Genomic DNA, 6,853 nt, shown 5'->3' on the forward strand with positions numbered 1-6,853 from the left:
TGGGGTGGGGTTAATAGGCACCTATATAAGAAAAAGACCCAAAAATCGGGACATCTAGTCATGCTAGTCCCTGCTGTTCTCATAAGGGGTCGGCTTAGAGAGGGTTTGGCTACACTTGCAGCTGTCCAGCGCTGGGAGATAAAGCTGTCTTCCTACAGCTGTTTAGGGAAAGCGCTGCAGTGTGGACACACTGACAGCTACCAGCACTCTGTCATGGCCACATTTGCAGCGCTGTTGGGAGTGATGCATTATGGGCAGCTATCCCAGCATTCAAGTGGCTGCAATGTGCTTTTCAAAAGAGGAGGGTGGGGTGGAGTGGAGTGTGACACGGAGCGTGGGGGAGACAGAGCAAGTGGATTTTTGGAGCTGACACTGTGTCAGCTCCCTGCCTGGGAAGTTCAAGCCTGCTCCCCCACCCCTCTCTCATTCACTAAATGCAAATAGCCGCCTTTGTTTTTTTTCTCACAGACCAGATAAGCCGCTGATCCAAAACAGACCCCCCCGTGCCCACCCGGCTGCTTCTTTCCTCAAGCAAACACCAGCTGTGGGTGTTCCAAAGGGATCCCCCTGCCTCTGCTCATTCACTGCAAACAGTAACTGTGTTTGGTTTTTAGATAAGCAGCTCCGGGAGCCTTCAGCTCACAACAAAGCAAATAGAGGCATCACACCAAAACAAAGAGCGTTATCTCTACTTGAAAGCATTATGGGAAGGTTCCGGAGGTCAGTGACAGCGTAGTAAGATTAATCACTGTTTACACTGGCACCCCAGCGCTGCATCACCAGCTCTGTTCTCTTTATTCCTCTCGTCGAGGTGGAGGACATGCAGCACTGTAGCCAGGGAGATACAGCGCTGTATGTGCCTTGCCAGTGTGGACGGGGAGTAAGTTACAGCGCTGTAAAGCCACCACCTGCACTGTAACTCTCCAGTGTAGCCAAGGCCTGAGTTGTAGTAATAATAGCAGCCAAGAATCCGGTGGCACCTTCTAGACTAACAGACGTATTGGAGCATGAGCTGTCGTGGGTGAATACCCACTTAGTCAGATGCAACAATAGTCCCATATGGGCTAGTGGTCAGGATTCCTGGTTTTCACCCAGGTGGCCTGGGTTCAACTTCTGGTGTGGGAAGAGTGCAGAGCTTTTGCCCAGAGTGGAGGCAGGAAATGAAAGGAACAGGAAGGGATCCTGCCAGCAGTGGAGTTAGACAGTGTAGGGAGGGGACCCCAGAAGTGGGAGTGGGGCAGTGGTTTGGGGGGAGATGAGGGAAGGATCCCAGCAGTGCGGGTAGTTGACAACCTGGAGAGCACAGGCCTGGAATGGGGACCTGGAAGAGTGAATGTGTCCCTCTAAACCCATCAACTGCAGACTAGGCAGGCTTGGAAGAATTGTGTATTTGTTGGTAAATGTCAATTTCTGTGTAAACACACAACCCAATGGCAAAATATTTCCATCAATAATCATCAAAATTGACAGATGGGCAAAGTAAGAAACATGCTGCTTGAGAACTTATCATGTTGTAGGAGCAGCAGTGATCTGTATGCTCTGTATAACCTGTATGCTCAAAAGGTCTGTTAAACTCCCCCAGCTTGTGTCCTTTCCCGCTTTGAATGCCTGTGAAGTGGCTTTCCCACTCTCCTTTGTACCTCCAGTGAATGCCCTTCACCCGGCCCATCTGGCCAGTGGTTCGCTGTGTTACATTCTATTGCACCTCAGGGAGACTGATCTTCATCGCACCGTCCATCGCTGCGCTGTGGGACACTTACCTTAAAGGATCCTGACATCTCCACTGCCAGGCCTGTCCTGGGAGCGTGAGTATGAGTGTGACACCCTCCCCCATCCTTTCTTTTGAGCTTAGCTATCAAGCTAATAAATGTGCTGCTTTCTGCCAAACTCTGGTGGGGAGGGGCATTATTAGTCCTCTCTAAGCTTACTAACTGACCCAATTTTGGGTAACACAAGCAACATTGTTTGATCTGTTATTGTACCAAAGGGGGAGATGGTTGTCTATAAAGGAGGGTGAAGACTAAATGCCTCTGATGAGAATGGGATTTGAACCCATGCAGGCAGAGCATAATGGGGTTGCAGTCCATCACCTTAACCACTCGGTCACCTCATCTGAGCTGTCAAAAAACGGACAGGAGCAGAAATCTAAGGGCGGCAGAGATAGAGACACTAAGGAGTTTTTAAATACTAAGCGAAAGCAGAGTCTGAATGAGCTCCCCTCTCTCACCTAGTGAGGAGCTGGGGAATGACTTCAGGAACAGACCGTGTTTGCATAGACACACCTACTCTGCCTAGCTATGCAGCATGATGGGGCCGCTTCCCCAAAATGACCAGTTTGGGATGGTCTTGGGTTACAAATGACTTTAGGATTGAGTGGAATGAAATGTTATTCTCCTTCCTGTATGAGTGAAGGGCAGCAGAACATACCTAGTCCGTCCTGATGGAGGGGTAGGTGAGTGAGGAATAGCTTTTACTGGACTGCAGAGAAGTGATTGAGGACGTCACCCTAAACCAGTGGTCCCCAAACATTTCACATTGTGCCCTCTTAGCCATGGCTGTGGCCCCTCGGAAGCCACGGTCAAGAACCGGGGCTGGGAGGAGTGGGGCTGTTGCTTGCTGGGGTGAGGGGTGCGGACAGGGGTAAAGGGGTCGACGCCGGGCTGGGAGCCAGAGTCTCAGGCTGAGGGTGGGGTTGGGGAAGAGCTGTGGCAGAGTGGTGCTCCCTCCCTGCCCTCTATGTGGGCTGGCTCAGGTCCTGAGGTGCCCCCATGAATGTTCCTCTGTGTCCCCCTAGGAGTCGCACCCCACATTATGGGGACCACTGAACCCTACTCGCTAAGCTGGGGCTAGTGATGCCAAACCCCCGGGAAAGGGAGAACAAGTGTGGGGGCCCCAGCACCAGAACCATGCCCCTACCTTCTGTCTGTGGCTCTACCCCCTTCCACCCATGGCCCCATCCACTGTCACTTCTGTTCCACCCCTTCCCCCACCAGCCCCACCCTATCACTCCTTTACCCCTGCCCCGCTGTGGCCCTGAGACCAGAGAAGCTCTGTGCCCCTGCTGCAGCCCCCGGGCTGTAGCAGGGAGTGGGAGCTCCTCCAGCCCTGGGGCTGACATAGGGGAGACTTCTCCAGGGGGACCTAACTTGGCCAGGGCCCCTGATCATGGGCCCCACTGTCCCCTTGGCAGTGCAAGGTTTGGGGAGGCTGAGCCCCCTTGTCATAAACAGATAGCTAAGGGTTAATGTTCTTTTACCTATAAAGGGGTAACACCAGTAACCTAAAACACCTGACCAGAGGACCAATCAGGAAACAAGACTTTTTCAAATCTGGGTGGAGGGAAGTTTGTGTGTGAGTTCTTTGTTCTTTGTCTTGTGTCTGTGGCGTCTCGGCTATGAGAGTGATTTTTCTATCTCCTGTCTTTCTAATCTTCTGTTTCCAAGTTGTAAGTACAAAGATAATAAGACAATAAGTTTATATTGGTTTTTTTGTATTTACATGTGTGTAGTTGCTGGAATGTTTAAATTGTATTCTTTTTCGATAATGCTGTTTATTCATTTTTTTCTTTTAAGCAAATAACCCTGTATTTGTCACCTTAATACAGAGAGACCATTTTAATGTCCTTTTCTTTCTTTTTATATAAAGCTTTCTTTTTAAGACCTGTTGGATTTTTTCTTTAGTGGGGACTCCAGGGAATTGAGTCTGCAGCTCACCAGGGAATTGGTGGGAGGAAGAAGTCAGGGGGAAAATCTCGTTGTGTTAGATTTACTAGCCTGACCTTGCATACCCTCTGGGTAAGAGGGAAGAGAGATTAGCTATCTTGGTACTTCTATTTCCAGGACTGGAAACAGGGAGGGGGGAGTCCCTCTGTTTAGATTCACGGAGCTTGCTTCTGTATATCTCTCCAGGAACCCAGGGAGGGAACACCTGGAGGGGAGGAGGGGGAAGGGAAATGGTTTATTCCCCTTTGTTGTGAGACTCAAGGCATCTGAGTCTGGGGGTCCCCCGGGGAAGGTTTTGGGGAGACCACAGTGAGCCAGGCACTGTATAAATCCCTGGCTGGTGGCAGCTTTACCAGGTCCAAGCTGGTAACTAAGCTTGGAGGTTTTCATGCTAACACCCATATTTTGGACGCTAAGGTCCAAATCTGGAAAAAAATGTTATGACACCCCTCCCCCCTGAGCCTCCATTACGAGCCGCCTAGGCTACCACTGCTCAGTGTGTGGCCAGTCTCTGTGTTTTCTGCAGCTCGTTCTGGGGAGCCTGGCCGGCCTTAGGGGTTGTGCCCCCCGATAGCCGGCCAGGGCTCCAGGGGTCAAAGGGCACCGTGTGACAGTGCAAAGGTGCTCACTGCTCTCCCCTGCCACAATGCTCCTCCATGGGTCCATAGAGGTTTGAGGGGAGTAAGGAGCCACCCTATGTGCTCCATGCGTCCTGGTCACTTTTCCCACTTGGGCTGTGCTGTGAGGGGAGCATCAGAAGCTGCTGCTCTCTGCCCTCCCGCTATGCAGCCCGGCTGAGGAAAGTGACCTGGATGTAGGGAGCTCGGATGATCTCACTTCTTGCCCCCACATCCCACAGCCCCTAGGGGTGCCCAGATGAGCAGCGTTCCAGGGAGGAGTGGGGGGCAGCAATGCCAGCTGCTCCATGCTCACAGGTCAGTCTCCCCATGTGGGTGCAGGAGGGGGTGCAAGGGTTTCTGTGATGCCTATTCTATCAATATCGTCACTCAATACCAGGCACTCAAATTCACCAGTCTTAGTACTTAGACGTTTAGCGTTTGTATTTAAGCACTTCTAAAATGGGTCCCATTTTAGCTGTCTACTATTACATGATGTAATTGAGGGAGACTCTTTCATTTCACTGTTTCTCATCAGAACCTACCTGTACATTGTCATCTTCCATCCTCTCCACCTTACTAGGCTATAGAGAATCCCTGTCAATAGTTCCTCTCCTAACGGATGTCTCTGTCTGAACCCTGTGCTCCTCAGCGCCTGTCGGCTTTCCCCAGCTCTGAGGCTGTGTCTACACCGCGCACCTTACCACGGTGCAGCTGTGCCACTCTAACCATGCCATTGTAAGGTGCGCTGTGTGGCCGTTCTTATCGCTGAGAGAGAGCTTCCCCGGCAACAAAGCCAAACTACCTCCAATGAGGGGCAGGAGTTTTGTCACCGGGAGCACAGCTCCACCTATGATGCGCTGTTCACACTGCCGCTTTTCATGGCTCAAATTTTGGCATTCGGGGAGTGTTTTTTCTCACCGCAGAGAGACAAAATTTTTAGCAACAGAAGCCGAAATTAAAAAAAACTCCTCTGCAACCTATTTAATTTTACCTTTATACAACCTTTATACTGCCTCCAGTTCTGGTATCCTCATTTGAAAAAGATGTTGTGAAATTGGAGCTAGGGCAGCAAAGAGCCACCAAATGTTCTGAGGGCTGGAGAAAAATGCCTTCCAGTGAGCTATTGAAAGAGCTCAACCTGTTTAGCTTATCAAAAGAAGATTGAAAGGTGATTTCATTGAAATGTTGAAGGGCCTTAATGGAGAGAAAAGATTGGGTATTTACGGGCTCTTGAATGGAGCAGAGAAAGGCATAACAAGACCCAATGGCTGGAAAGTGAAAAGAGACAAATTCATATTACAACTGAGGCACAATAGTCAACAGCGAGGATGATTCACCACAGGAGCAAGCTACCAAGGAAAGTGGTGGATTCACCATCTCCTGATGTCATTTAATGAAGACTAGATGCCTTTCTGGAATGTGTTTGCCCCCAAAGTAGCTGTTATGTCATACAGGAGGCCTGTGATATGCAGGTTAGATGCTCTAATGGTGTCTTCTGACCATGAAGTCGACTAATTTCTGAAAAACTGAGTGTAGCATTGGGAGCAGCGTCTGATGTTTTCCTGTCTAGCCGGCTTGCTGCCTAGAACGAACGCTCCTTGAGTGGGGTGATCCACAGGGAGTAGCTCAAACCTCCAAAGTGCCTGGCCAGGGGCAGGACATTAGCCCAGCAAGGGAGGGGTGTGGCAGTGACATCACAAAGGCCTTTTGCAGGACCTCAGACTATTGGTCAAAGGTGGTGGGGAGGTGGTGACCTCACAGAGAGATGCTGACATCAGCCAGGCAGGACAGGGGCGAGGGGCCAGCGTCACCTCAGAGACCTCTGTGGCTTTGCTTCAGCACGTTTCCTTCTCCAGGTCTCTCTTTGAGGACTGAGAGATTATTTGGGGTCATGGACGTGAGCGCCAGGAGGAACCTCTTCCGAGTTTCCTCCTTCCCTTGTAGTGATTTTACTAGAAAACAGCCGTCCCTGTTTAGAAGGTAAGAGCCTCCTGGAGGTTTGAAACCTGTTCAGTCTGATCTATCTGGTGACAAGTGAATTCTAGGCATGGAAAACACGAGCTTAAGGAGGCAGAATTTTATTGCGCACCTGGGATTTTGTCCCTTAGAATCGCTGGGGACATTAGGGTTTGTCCTTTTTGTTTCACCTCTTCCTCCATCCCTCCCTCCTCTTCTTCTCTTGCTTCTTTTGTCCTTTCTCCTGTTCCCTTCCCAACAACAGGACGGAGGTGTGTGTGTGTGTGTTGCAGGGAAGTCCTCTGCAGCTCCCACTATGGAAGGTCCACCCAAAAATGTGGGACTGAAATAGTGCTCGGGCAGTGATCCCCACCGGTGACCTGGGCCATCCTTTGGGCTCTCTGGTGAGAACCCTCAGAATCCCGTCCTCCGTCTCTACCCTGATTGGTTGAGCAGGGGGATGTTGACAGGGAGGAGACTCAGGTCCTTGTTGTTCTCTTTTAAGATCAAGTAAATAAGTCAGAACCAGTTCTATCTTTGATTAATTTTGCTGCT

The 6,853-nt window shown here is 50.4% G+C and overlaps 1 non-coding gene across 1 annotated transcript; it reads right to left on the reverse strand.

The window, feature by feature from the left end:
- Positions 1-2,031: 2,031 nt before the first annotated feature.
- TRNAC-GCA (transfer RNA cysteine (anticodon GCA)) lies at positions 2,032-2,113 on the reverse strand. The gene has a single exon. It is a non-coding gene; the product is annotated as a tRNA-Cys (tRNA).
- Positions 2,114-6,853: the final 4,740 nt, after the last annotated feature.

This window comes from Gopherus flavomarginatus, unplaced genomic scaffold (genome assembly GCF_025201925.1).
Source record: "Gopherus flavomarginatus isolate rGopFla2 unplaced genomic scaffold, rGopFla2.mat.asm mat_scaffold_60_arrow_ctg1, whole genome shotgun sequence".
NCBI classification, from domain to species: domain Eukaryota; kingdom Metazoa; phylum Chordata; order Testudines; family Testudinidae; genus Gopherus; species Gopherus flavomarginatus.